At 31.8% G+C, this 12,500-nt stretch overlaps 1 pseudogene; it reads right to left on the bottom strand.

Moving 5' to 3' along the window:
- The window catches only part of LOC137626299 (Kruppel-like factor 3), a 336,171-nt pseudogene extending 323,788 nt beyond the window's left edge, over positions 1-12,383 (bottom strand).
- Between the last annotated feature and the right edge of the window lie 117 nt (positions 12,384-12,500).

The raw sequence follows: 12,500 nt of genomic DNA, 5'->3' as shown, positions 1-12,500 counted from the left end.
TGTACTTTTAACTCTGAAAGTATAGGTCAATCGCCAACCCAAATCAGACCCTGATTTTGTAATCCCCCTATTTTATATATATATATATATATATATATATATATATATATAAATATATATATATATATATATATGTATATATATATATGTACAGTATATATATATATATATATATATATTATATATATATATATATATATATATATATATATATATATATATATATATATATTAGTATGCCATCATTTTCTGGAATATCATCATTTTTTTAGTGGCGGTGAAGAGGATATCAAACCACGAAGGGCAGGCTGTTTGAGTGCGAGAATACTTCATATTTTCCATTCATTATCAAGGTGTCACTTTTATTGCAATGACAAAAACAGCGGATGATTAGTAGCCTAAATGCAACTATTTTCTTATATCAGTGGTTTTCCTTTCAATAAACAATGCTTTAATATTATTATAGGAGTCATGCTTGGGTAAAAAACTAGTAAATTCTTTATTTGGATGCATAAAAAAGTAACTATTCTATGGCTTAACTGTTTAGTCCTTCGGCAAAAAATATGTTTATGTATATAAAATAGCCTTGTATTAATTTTTTATGAATCAAGTTTCCATATTCATGTATGGAATTTCTAGGAATAATTTTCTTAATGAAATTATATGAATTTTTAGATGAGAGTAAAATTAATTTACTTTATAGATACACTATATTTTGGTTTAATGCAATGTGTTGAAATTAATTGACTCCCGTGTTTATATATATAAAATGGCCTCGTATTAATTTTTTTGAATCAAGTTTCCATATATATGTTTGAAATTTCTAGGAATAATTTTGGTAATGAAATTATATGAATTTTTAGATAAAATTTATGTATGAAATTTCTAGGAATAATTTTTCTAAGGAAATTATATGAATTATTAGATGAGAGTAAAACTAATTTACTTTACAGATACACTATATATATATTTTCAATGCAATGTGTTGAAATTAATTGACTCCGGATATTTCACTCCAGAGGAACAAAGTTACGCTTTTGTGTGACTAATAGCGATACTTTCTCTGAGAACAATCCCTCTATTTGCATAATGAAATACAGACGTCTTGGTTCTTGCGGCTTCCGAAGGCTGGTGATGGTTATTATTATCTTGACTTCTTTGAATACAGACCAAAGAAAGGAGGAGGAGGAGGAGTAGGAGTAGGAGGAGGAGGAGGAGTAGGAGTAGGAGGTAAGGGGGGGGTGGGTTGTTATTTAGGGTATGCAGATAAGGGGTAATTTTACGGGTTTCTACACTTAACGGTGAAGGTGCGGACATGACATCTTAATATTCTTAGCCCAGATGACGATGCCCAGTTTTCGTTTTCGCTGGAGAATAGGGAACATGATAGGCGCCATTTTTTTTTTATCTTTCATGTGACAGTCAAATAGTTTATCGCTCATAAGTGTTCTTAGAGAGATATATATATATATATATATATATATATATATATATATATATATAAAATATATATATATATATACACACACACACACACACATATATATATATATATATATATATATATATATATATATATATATATATATATATATATATAAAGTAGATTATTTTGAAAATGTAATAAAGTAATCTGTGAATAATGATTGTTAAGTACAACATTTGATCAGATCCTTCGCTATGTTCATCTCAAGACTAATCAAAATAAATCTTGTAAGATTAAAATAATTTTTTTTTTGTGAAAAATATATTTCTTCAAATTAAATAGAATTATTAAAACCATTTTTTTAATTATACGGAATTATTATAAATATATAATTAGATATTTAGATAAGGATACATTTATCCCATTTATTATCTTATAATCAACACAGGAAATTTTTGACCTCAATTCTTAGTAACTACAAATGGAAGTCCTTTATATACACATCACGATATTTAGTTAACGACTTTAAACATCACGTCTATTCGAAACCTTTATTACCTAAATAATGATTTTAAGCAATTGATTTCAGTCATGTTCATTATCACCATTGTTATTTTTTGTATTAGGAATAGCTACAATCATATTTCAAATTTAGAAAAGATTTATCAAATAATTTTTTTCAAAGTAGGACACCTGTTTCCCAGAAAAAAATATTAATAACTCAACATCCTTTAAACCCAGATTTATTTTACTCTGTATGTTGATTTATTATTTTCATCCCTATCCGTTATTAGTGATAATCATATAAGAACACGCAACAGAAGTTGTTAAGATTAGATATGACAGAAATGGGCGTTAATATTCCGTAGAGTTTTACACGCTGATGATGGACTAAATAAACCATTTCTTGGTTAGCAATATTAATTAATTAATTAATTTTTTTTTTATGTAACAAGAGGTTGTTCGGGACTTTAATGGCTAATGCGTTAGAATTCATCCACGATTCATCAGTGTAAACTATAAATGTGGCAGTGAGAATCGTGTTTTAAATGCTTAATGGTCACCCTTTGCAAGGAAAAAAAATGACATGAAGATATATATATATATATATATATATATATATATATATATATATATATATATATATATATATATATATATATATTATATTATTATTATTATTATTATATTATTATTATTATTATTATTATTATTATTATTATTATTATTATTATTATTATTATTACTACTTACTAAGCTACAACCCTAGTTGGAAAAGCAGTATGCTATAAGCCCAGGGGCTCCAACAGGGAAAATAGCTCAGTGCGGAAAGGAAAAAAGGAAAATAAAATATTCTAAGAAGAGTAACAACAATAAATATCTCCTATATAAACTATAAAAACTTTAACAAAACAAGAGGAAGAGAAATAAGATAGGAGTATATATATATATATATATATATATATATATAATATTATATATATATATATTATACTATATATATGTGTGTGTGTGATATATATATATATATATATATATATATATATATATATATATATAAAATATATATATATATATTTATTATATATAATGCTTCGTTGCAATTTTTCTTGTATTTCAATAACATTATAATTATTTTTATGCGTCTGAATGGTTTTATATATATGTGCAGAAACGACCGTCAGTCTATCAATGAATTTTTTTTTATTCTCATGTTGATGGAAAATACAGAGGCTAAAAATCTGAAAATTATCGTTATTATTAATTATTGTTAATTTAATATAAGTTGAACTTCTACTTCTAATTTATTCATCGTCAGCAAACGGGATTTTTTTTATTGATAAAAATATAAAATGCTACCTAAAGATACGCGGCAATAATAACAGATAATAATAATAACCCTAGTAATCATTTGGGCGACGTAATTATGTAATAGTGATTCGTGCCTCTTCCATTCCCTCATAAATTCTTTTAATATTCTTGGAAGATGAGTTACACACTTCATGAGTTAGGAAGATTTAGAATCCCGATATCCAAAAGTACAAAACATCACATTCGTCGGCACTGAAGCGTTGCAGGACAACGGGAGGATGTAGCTGCTGGCTAAATAAGGGTTTATTCTCTCTCTCTCTCTCTCTCTCTCTCTCTCTCTCTCTCTCTCTTCTCTCTCTCTCTCTCTCTCTCTCTCTCTCATTTGCTGACACTTGGGAACACTTCGGAATAAAAATAGTTTTAGCTAAATGTGTGCTCTCTCTCTCTCTCTCTCATCTCTCTCTCTCTCTCTCCTCTCTCTCTCTCTCTCTCTCTCTCTCTCTTCTCTCTCTCTCTCTCCTCTCTCTCTCTCTCTCTCTCTCTCTCTCTCTCTCTCTCTCTCTCTCTCTCTCTCACAAAATATTAGGATAACATGAACTTTTCTTCAAGGCTGATATTAAATTTATATTTTGAAATTAAGATAAAGTATAGTTGCCTCATAGTAATTTTAATAATATGACGATGAATGAAATTATATTTACGTCAAAAGCCAGTTCTGATAAAATATTGTAATATGGGTGAGAATAGTCATTGCCATATTTTTGACGAAAATATTGATCAATATGATAGCATTGCAAATAATTCAGCGTTTATGTTCGACCTTTTTTTGCGCTATTCGTAGCCGTCACTCCATTAGTATTAATAAATGGTGCGCAATTTCACTGAAGAAAAATCTATCGCCGGAATTTAAAACTTTTATATATATGGAGTATCTTTTGCGAAGTATTTGTAGTGAATGCGAATGAGCCACTGGGTAGGAAAAATATAATTCCATTATCATACTCTTGTCATGCTAATAATTCAAACAAGATTTATAAAAGGAAAAATTTGAATTTAGATGACCATTCCAAATTCTCATTGTGAAGCGCCATCATAATGATAGAATCGAAACTATTTTTCTTAAATTTTGACAAATTGAACCTATTCTAATAAGATAATTTTTAACGAGTCGAAAATCTTTTTCTAAAATTTCGACAAATTGAATCTATTCTAATAAGATGATTTACTTTTAATAATTTATATTTTAAACACAACATTTAACCTTACTTGGCATATTATTTTTAATATACATATATGGACATACGAATAGGATTTATTCTAATTCCGCCATATTGCGGTCAACCGAATTTCTTTGATACAAAACCGAAATTTTCATTTATGAAGAATTTATTGCAAAGACATCTGTTCCGGAATGGAAGGTACATTTTATTAAGCTTTAGTGCTTTGGAACTGCTTTAATAACACAAGAAAAATCTTTTTCAAGCGGCTCGTAATAAAGAATAAAATATCGTGACAGCCGGTGGAATGAATCATTCCCTCACATGTTCCCTTTTCCAGATCCCTTTTCCAGATCCTGCTGCATGAGAAGTTCAAGAGACACGCGTAACCGAACATAAACCGGACATTTAAATCCACGTGCTGAACCGGTTGAGTGTGTGTGTCCGGCCAAGACGAAATGATCCCTTTCGGAAGGCAGGTGCTTCCGAAGTCATCCTCCTCCTTCATCTCCTTCCTTGAAAGGACAGGACGGGAAGAAAGGGTAAAATCCCCGAAGTAACGGGGCTTGGCGTCCTATGCGGTTAGCCAGACGGCATTGTGTCGAGTCAGGATACTGGCCGGGAACGAGGGGAGGGAGGGGAATGTAGGATAAAAGACCGGTCGAGAGAGAGAGAGAGAGAGAGAGAGAGAGAGAGAGAGAGAGGAGAGAGAGAGAGAGATGAGAGAGAGAGAGAGAAGGTTCAGGGGTATGAATAAAGGGTGTGGGATGTTTTAGGATGGGAGAGGTGAGGGGTGGGGCTGAGGATCCTGTGATCCCACAGGACAAGGCAGGCTCCAGGGAGTACGAGAGTGGATTGTGTGTAACTCTCGTATCCTTAGGGCTAGTTCATGCATTCCTTTGATTTCTTTGTTTTCTTTTTTTTTTTATTCTTCCCCGTTCGATCTTCTTGGAGACATGACTGGGGACTAGGTGCTTCTTGATTCTTTTTTTTTTATTTATTATTTTTTCTTTTTTTAACCAAAGGTGGGGCGAGCGACAGTAACACACTTCGCGGCTCTCGAATTTAGATTAGTTTCGTATAAAAAAAGGGATTTCTTCCCGGATTTTCGTGTAATCGAAGTAATGTATTTGTTTATAATGACAGAGGATATTTTGCTCTTTTCAGATGAAGATTTATTAGCCATCTCTCTTATTAAGAAGAAAATTCTACCATTTATTTATGATATGAAGAACATTTTGAAAGATTTATTTAATATTATTATTGTTCTTAAACTTCTCTTCTAGTTTTTCCTTATTTCTTTTCCTTACTGGGCTGTTTTCCCTGACGGAGCCCTAGGGGCTTATAGCATCCTGCTTTTTCAACTAGGGTTGTAGCTTAGGAAATGATAATAACAATTCATGATACTTTTGTTAGTCGTCTGTTGGGGGTATTTTAATATTATTGTTCTTAAACTTCCCTTCTAGTTTTTCCTTAACTCCTTTCCTCACTGGGCTATTTTGCCCGATGGAGCCCTAGGACTTATAGCATCCTGCTTTTTCAACTAGGGTTGTAGCTTAGGAAATAATAATAACAATTCATGATACTTTTGTTAGTCGTCTGTCGGGGGAAAATCCGCCTGGCTTTTCAGTGAGAGAACATTTTAACTCAAGGGTACATCGATAACAAGCGAGGATTAGCATCAAGCCAGTGGTTTCTCCCTGCATGCTTCACTAACCACGAAATTTCTAGAATTTAAGCATTTTGATTTTGATCACCTCAATTTTGCATTTTGATTCCGGGCGTATTATTTTTACCTGATGAAGTGCGGTCGGATTTTTTTTTCTTTTTTTTTAATTTATTTTTATTTTTTTCATTCCTAGCGTTTTTGCGTTGATTCTCTCCTGAGAATATATATGAATATTTTTAATGAGCTGCAGGTTAGGTTAATATTGAAATAAAACCCTAGTAAAATTATACCAATTTCAAGCAAATTAATGATACAACATAATACATAATATCAATTTTTTCTTATGTAATTCTTACTTTTATATATGAATATTTTTAATGAGCTGCAGTTTAGGTTAATATTGAAATAAAACACTAGTAAAATTATACCAATTTCAAGCAAATTAATGATACAACATAATACGTAATATCACCCTTTTCTTATGTAATTCTTACTTTTAAACACATATATATATTATAGAGGAACATTTTTGCATTTGAAACCCTTAAGAACACACTTGGTAATCGTTTTCCAAAGTAGAACGCATGAAGTGGTTGTTAGTTCGAAATCTTTCGGAGTGAAAGTAACGAAAATATCCTTGAACTGGCCGTGTGCTGATTAGAACCATAATGAGATTGGGCTTTAGTATGAATACATTCTATATTGTTAACCTATATAGTTGCAACACGAGGAACATCATTTGGTCATCAAGACGTTGCATTTCTCTTGTTGCAGTTACAGCCTTCAAAAAACTTCAAATAGGATATGTTTTTTTTTTTTTTTTCAATATAGTAAGGAAGCATTTCATCCAGGGAAAGGTTGTTGGTAAAAATAGTCTAATTTTTCATTTACAACACCAAAAAACCTCCAAATAGAATTTTTTTTTTCGAAATGGGAAGCATTTCACCTAGGGAAAGGTTGTTGGTAAAAACAGGCTAAATTTTCATTTACAACCCCCAAAAAACTCCAAATAGGATATGTTTTTATTTTCCAACATAGTAAGGAAGCATTTCACCTAGGAAAAGGTTGTTGGTAAAAACAGGCTAAATTTTCATTTACAACCCCCAAAAAACTCCAAATAGGATATTTATTTTCCAACATAGTAAGGAAGCATTTCACCTAGGAAAAGGTTGTTGGTAAAAACAGGCTAAATTTTCATTTACAACCCCCAAAAAAACTCCTAATAGGATTTTTTTTTCAACATAGCAAGGAAGAATTTCACCTAGGGAAAGGTTGTTGGTAAAAATAGTCAAATTTTTCATTTACAACCCCCCAAAACCTCCAAATAGGATTTTTTTTTCTCAACATAGTATGGAAGCATTTCACCTAGGGAAAGGTTGTTTGTAAAAAGTCTAATTTCTCATTTACAACCCCCCAAAACTCCAAATAGGATTTGTTTGTTATTTTTTTTCAACATCGTAAGGAAGCATTTCACCTAGGGAAAGGTTGTTGGTAAAAATAGTCTAATTTTTCATTTACAACCCCCAAAAAAACTAAAACTAGGATTTTTTGTTATTTTTTTTAATTAGTAAGGAAGCATTTCACGTAAGGAAAGGTTGTTAGTAGAAATAGTCTAATTTTTCATTCACAACTTACTAGTCAAAAAAATGAATGAATGGTTATGATATTTACGCTATTTTCTTAAATCCTAAAATACTTGTATTTAATGTTTGTTAAAAAAAATAGTTTATATTTTGCCCACTGTTGTAAAAATATTTAATAACTGTACATCAAACGGGTCATTGGAAATTATACGTGACAGAACAGTATATTCAAGTTACTTCGAAAAGCAAAATAAATCAAACCCCTTTTCAGTATACGCTTGGATGCAAATTAAACATTCATTTGTATAACATTAATCAAATATTTTAACAGACACCTTTATCATATTTAAATGAAGTAATAATCTCTCCTTTCTTCCATTGATCTTTCGCAGAAGTAAAAGTTAAACATCAAAAAGTTGAACATCAGAATATTTTAAGAAAATAGCAATTTCTCCAGTAGCATCGACATTATGGGTTGAGCTATGGTTACTCACACTCTGTAGCACTTTGGATGAAAGATTTGCAGGAATCTGATGATAACAGAGTCGGAATCGTAGAAAGCAAGCAAAATACCCATTATTTAGCAGCATTAATGATGGAAAGTTTGAGATTGGCAGACTTCGTCCGTCCATTAATCGGTTGTATAGCTCATTGCTAGTCGGACTTTCCCTCATTATTTCCACCCAGATGATCGCATTCTTAATTTATATATATATATATATATATATATATATATATATATATATATATATATATATATATATAATGTATATATATACATACATATATACATTATATATACATATATATGTATATATATACATACATATATACATTATATATACATATATATGTATATATATACATACATATATATATATATATATATATGTATGTATGTATGTATGTATGTATATATATATATATTTAGTATAATTTTATCTTCAGGAAGGCTTGATTAATTTGGATTACACACAATCAATAAAGTGATCATTTTTATTTATCATTTATTTTTTTTTTTTTTTTTTACAAATTAATGTATGGACAATTTGTAGTTAGAAAGACAAAATAAATCGCAGCAGAAAACGGCCTGTCCACAATGCACCTCGAAGTATATTAGTTTTTTAAGTTTTACGGTCATTTATCAAAGAAAGTTTTAGGAATGTACTCAGGCGCCGAGTGGACTCGATGGTGTGCCATTACCAAGTCTAACTATGTGGAGAATGATGCCTTTGCCTCTGGAGTTGAGCACGACACAGGGAAAGATGGGAAATCTTCTTATCAACTCAAAAAAAAAAAAAAAGAAAAAAAATGATAATAATAATAATTCCGCTAGACTAGAATGAAGGAATATATTTAGAGTTCTCTTGCTTGAGGGTACACTCGAGCACACTATTCTATCTTATTTTTCTTCTGCTTGTTTTGTTAAAGTTTTTATAGCTTATATAGGATATTTATTTTGATGTTGTTTAGAATGAAGGAATATATTTAGAGTTCTCTTAATTGAGGGTACACTCGAACACACTATTCTATCTTATTTTTCTTCCGCTTGTTTTGTTAAAGTTTTTATAGCTTATATAGGATATTTATTTTGATGTTGTTTAGAATGAAGGAATATATTTAGAGTTCTCTTGCTTGAGGGTACACTCGAGCACACTATTCTATCTTATTTTTCTTCTGCTTGTTTTGTTAAAGTTTTTATAGCTTATATAGGATATTTATTTTAATGTTGTTAATCTTCTTAAAATATTCTATTTTCCTTTTTTTCCTTTCCTCACTGGGGTATTTTCCTTGTTGGAGCCTCTGGGCTTAAAACATCCTACTTTTCCAACTAGGGTTGTAGATTAGATGATGATAATAATAATGATAATAATAATAATAACTCCTGTAAAGATGAGAAACCTATTGAAAGAAAAGGAAATCGAGAATATGGCTACTTAAACCCGCCCATAATACTATTGAAATATGGAAAAAGAAGAGACCTTTGACCCATACAAGAGAATTTAGATAGAGAGAAAAGAAATTACTGTGATGAGACAAATAGTTGAAGTTTCTGGATGAGAAAGGAAAGCACTTAGTGCATAGAATGATTGTGGAACCAAATGGCAGGAATTGACTCTTAACTACAATTATCTAGTACATTGGGAAATAGATAACGCATTAAAGAAAAAAAAAAGTATTAATCCAAGAATTTGACCTATTCTATATCCTAAATGTTCTATACTCAATTTTTTTTATGGAGGCGCATTTGCACTAACTCGCAGGGGTGCCCTTTTAGCTCTGAAAAGTTTCCTACTATCTGATTAGTTAGAATTATCTTGTCCAACCAATCAGCGATCAGGAAACTTTTCCGAGCTAAAAGGGCACTCCTGCGAGTGCAAATCTGCCTCACTAATAAGAATTGACTATAGTAATGTTGATATTCATTCCAGTCATCTACTCGTAGGCGGTGAGGAATATTTTCTCCGTATTATCAATGCTTTGATCAGTTATTATCATAAGTAATCGTGTATCAATCTTATCAGTGATCATAAACGCATACGTAGTTTATAAACATTTTGTAATTATTTATTTTTCGGTAATTAAACTTTTAAGTCAAGATTTCATGTGAATACTGTATGTTTTCTCTTCTATCTCGCAATGGAGATCTTTTATTACAAAGTTATTTTTTTAGAAATTTAGGGCCAAATTTATGGTCAATATGCTAGAGGAAAATTTATATATATTTTATTCTTGATCATATTCATATTTCGTAGGATAGTGACAACCCCCTTAAGATTATAGAATAAAAAGTCTGGTTAACCTTTTAAATAAAAAGAAAATAGTAACATGACGTATTATTGTTTAAATGAAACGCTAACGTGTAGGTGAAAATAACCAAAGAAATTAGAAGGTTGTAAGCAAAGAGAATAGCGGCGAGGGAGATTTCTGTTGTTATACACGATTTCAGTAACCTACTCTTTTTCTCTTACGGTATCTCACAACTTGTTGGTATGGGTTAAGTACTTAGTAGTAGTAACTAGAAAATCAAGCGAAGGGACTCCTTAATAATCGGAAATACCGAAAATTTTTTAAGGATTAAGTTGAGACAAATCAATGAAGAATAAGACTCTTATTATGAAAATATTAACTAATTATTATAAGATTGCTTTCGTGGTTAATTTAAACATTGTTAAATCATTCACTTCTGACATTTAGTGTTACGGGTCACAGAGCGAAGACACGATATATTTTCAATAAGAAATGTCTTATGACTCTCGAAATTAATTAGTGATATTGGAGCGCTGCAAATCATATTTCCATTTGCTTTACCGTGTATGTTAAGTCACGTATTCATTTACGGAAGTTTATAGAATTCTGTCAAAATTGGGTCACTTTTTGTTGAAAAACTGAATTTTAATTTAAATTAATTTTAATATATTCCTTTTTAATGTAGTAGCAATTTTGTATGGCTCTCTGCGTCGTAGTTTTTCACATTTCATTAAAAATGTCTTCCCCTTCGTTGGAAAACAGAATTTGTACAAACTAGATTATTATTAATGTTATTCTTAATACGTAGAATTAACTTCGTAAAGTAATAGAGGTCACAATTCCTCGTATTCAAGGTGGTTTACTGTTCAAGAATAAAAAAGATTTAACGATGGAGCAACGCAAGAAACGTAGGAAATTTCATCACCTCGCGTAGTTATGCATCCTTGAATTCTGAGTCCTGTGACAGGTATCAGAAAATATGTCGTAATTTTTTACTTATCATCTTGTTAGGAAACCTCAGCTGGTAATAATAAGACTGTTTTATATGTTAAACTCCTCTGATTATTATTTAAATCCCGTTCGATTAAACGTTGCGCATAGTACACATAATTGCAGTAACTGGCCTGTCAAATTGAAAATAGGTGGAGCGCTAGATAAAACCTACGGGGTTTGTACTTACGTCTTGGAAGTCTGAGATCTCCGTACTCATGGTGAACGTTGTTCTGTGGAAGACGCCAAGAAGTAACTCCAATAAAGGACAACGTTAGGGACACACACAAACACACACTGAGTTAAAAATCACACTCCCAGTCGCGCTTAAATCCACGACGGCGACCTAAGAGGACACAAGTTGGTAACTACGGTACCCATTATGTTTGCTATTGGTTACACATATAAGTAAGCTTCGCAAAGGCAATTGGGGCCTTCAAGCACATTATCTGTGGCACTACTTCCAAATACCTCCACTGGTTACGATCGTTGCAATGGCACCGTTTGCATTATGTCACGGCACTGAAGTTGCACGTAGCTGGCACTATTGAGGCACTGTTTGGTAATCTCCTGGAATAGCACTGATTTCGTACAGTATCGTAATTACATCCAAAAGAAAACGCCACTCGGTTTGAAGATCACCTCACACTAAAAGATCCATAGGAGACGAAGGCGTTCAACTTCGCCCGATGGCACTCGAAGCTGGGCACCGTTATGCGGGTGCTCAGGTGAGATGCACAGGTGAGACGGGATGTGGGCGGGTGGTGTCGCAGTGCCGTGACTTTGCGCAGTGGCGGGAGGGACGAGAGTGAAGACCCTCGCTCTCATGTGGCTCTCTGTTCCAGCACGGTTGTCGAAGTCACCGCCTAGTGATCACAAACCCTTTTGTTGTGTGTCTCCAGAACGCTGAATAGTCTGCTTCGACTCTTACAGCTTTTAGAACCTCTCTGGATGCAACTGTTGGCATAAATGAAAATTAAAATGGACGAGAAATAAAAGGAGAAAAAATTACATTAGCGCAATGAAAACGTCGACAACCGCGTCATTGGTCC

The sequence above is a fragment of the Palaemon carinicauda genome, chromosome 33, assembly GCF_036898095.1.
Source record: "Palaemon carinicauda isolate YSFRI2023 chromosome 33, ASM3689809v2, whole genome shotgun sequence".
Taxonomy (NCBI): Eukaryota; Metazoa; Arthropoda; class Malacostraca; order Decapoda; family Palaemonidae; genus Palaemon; species Palaemon carinicauda.
Note: the sequence above shows the minus strand (reverse complement) of the source record. Positions and strands in the feature narration are given on the sequence as shown.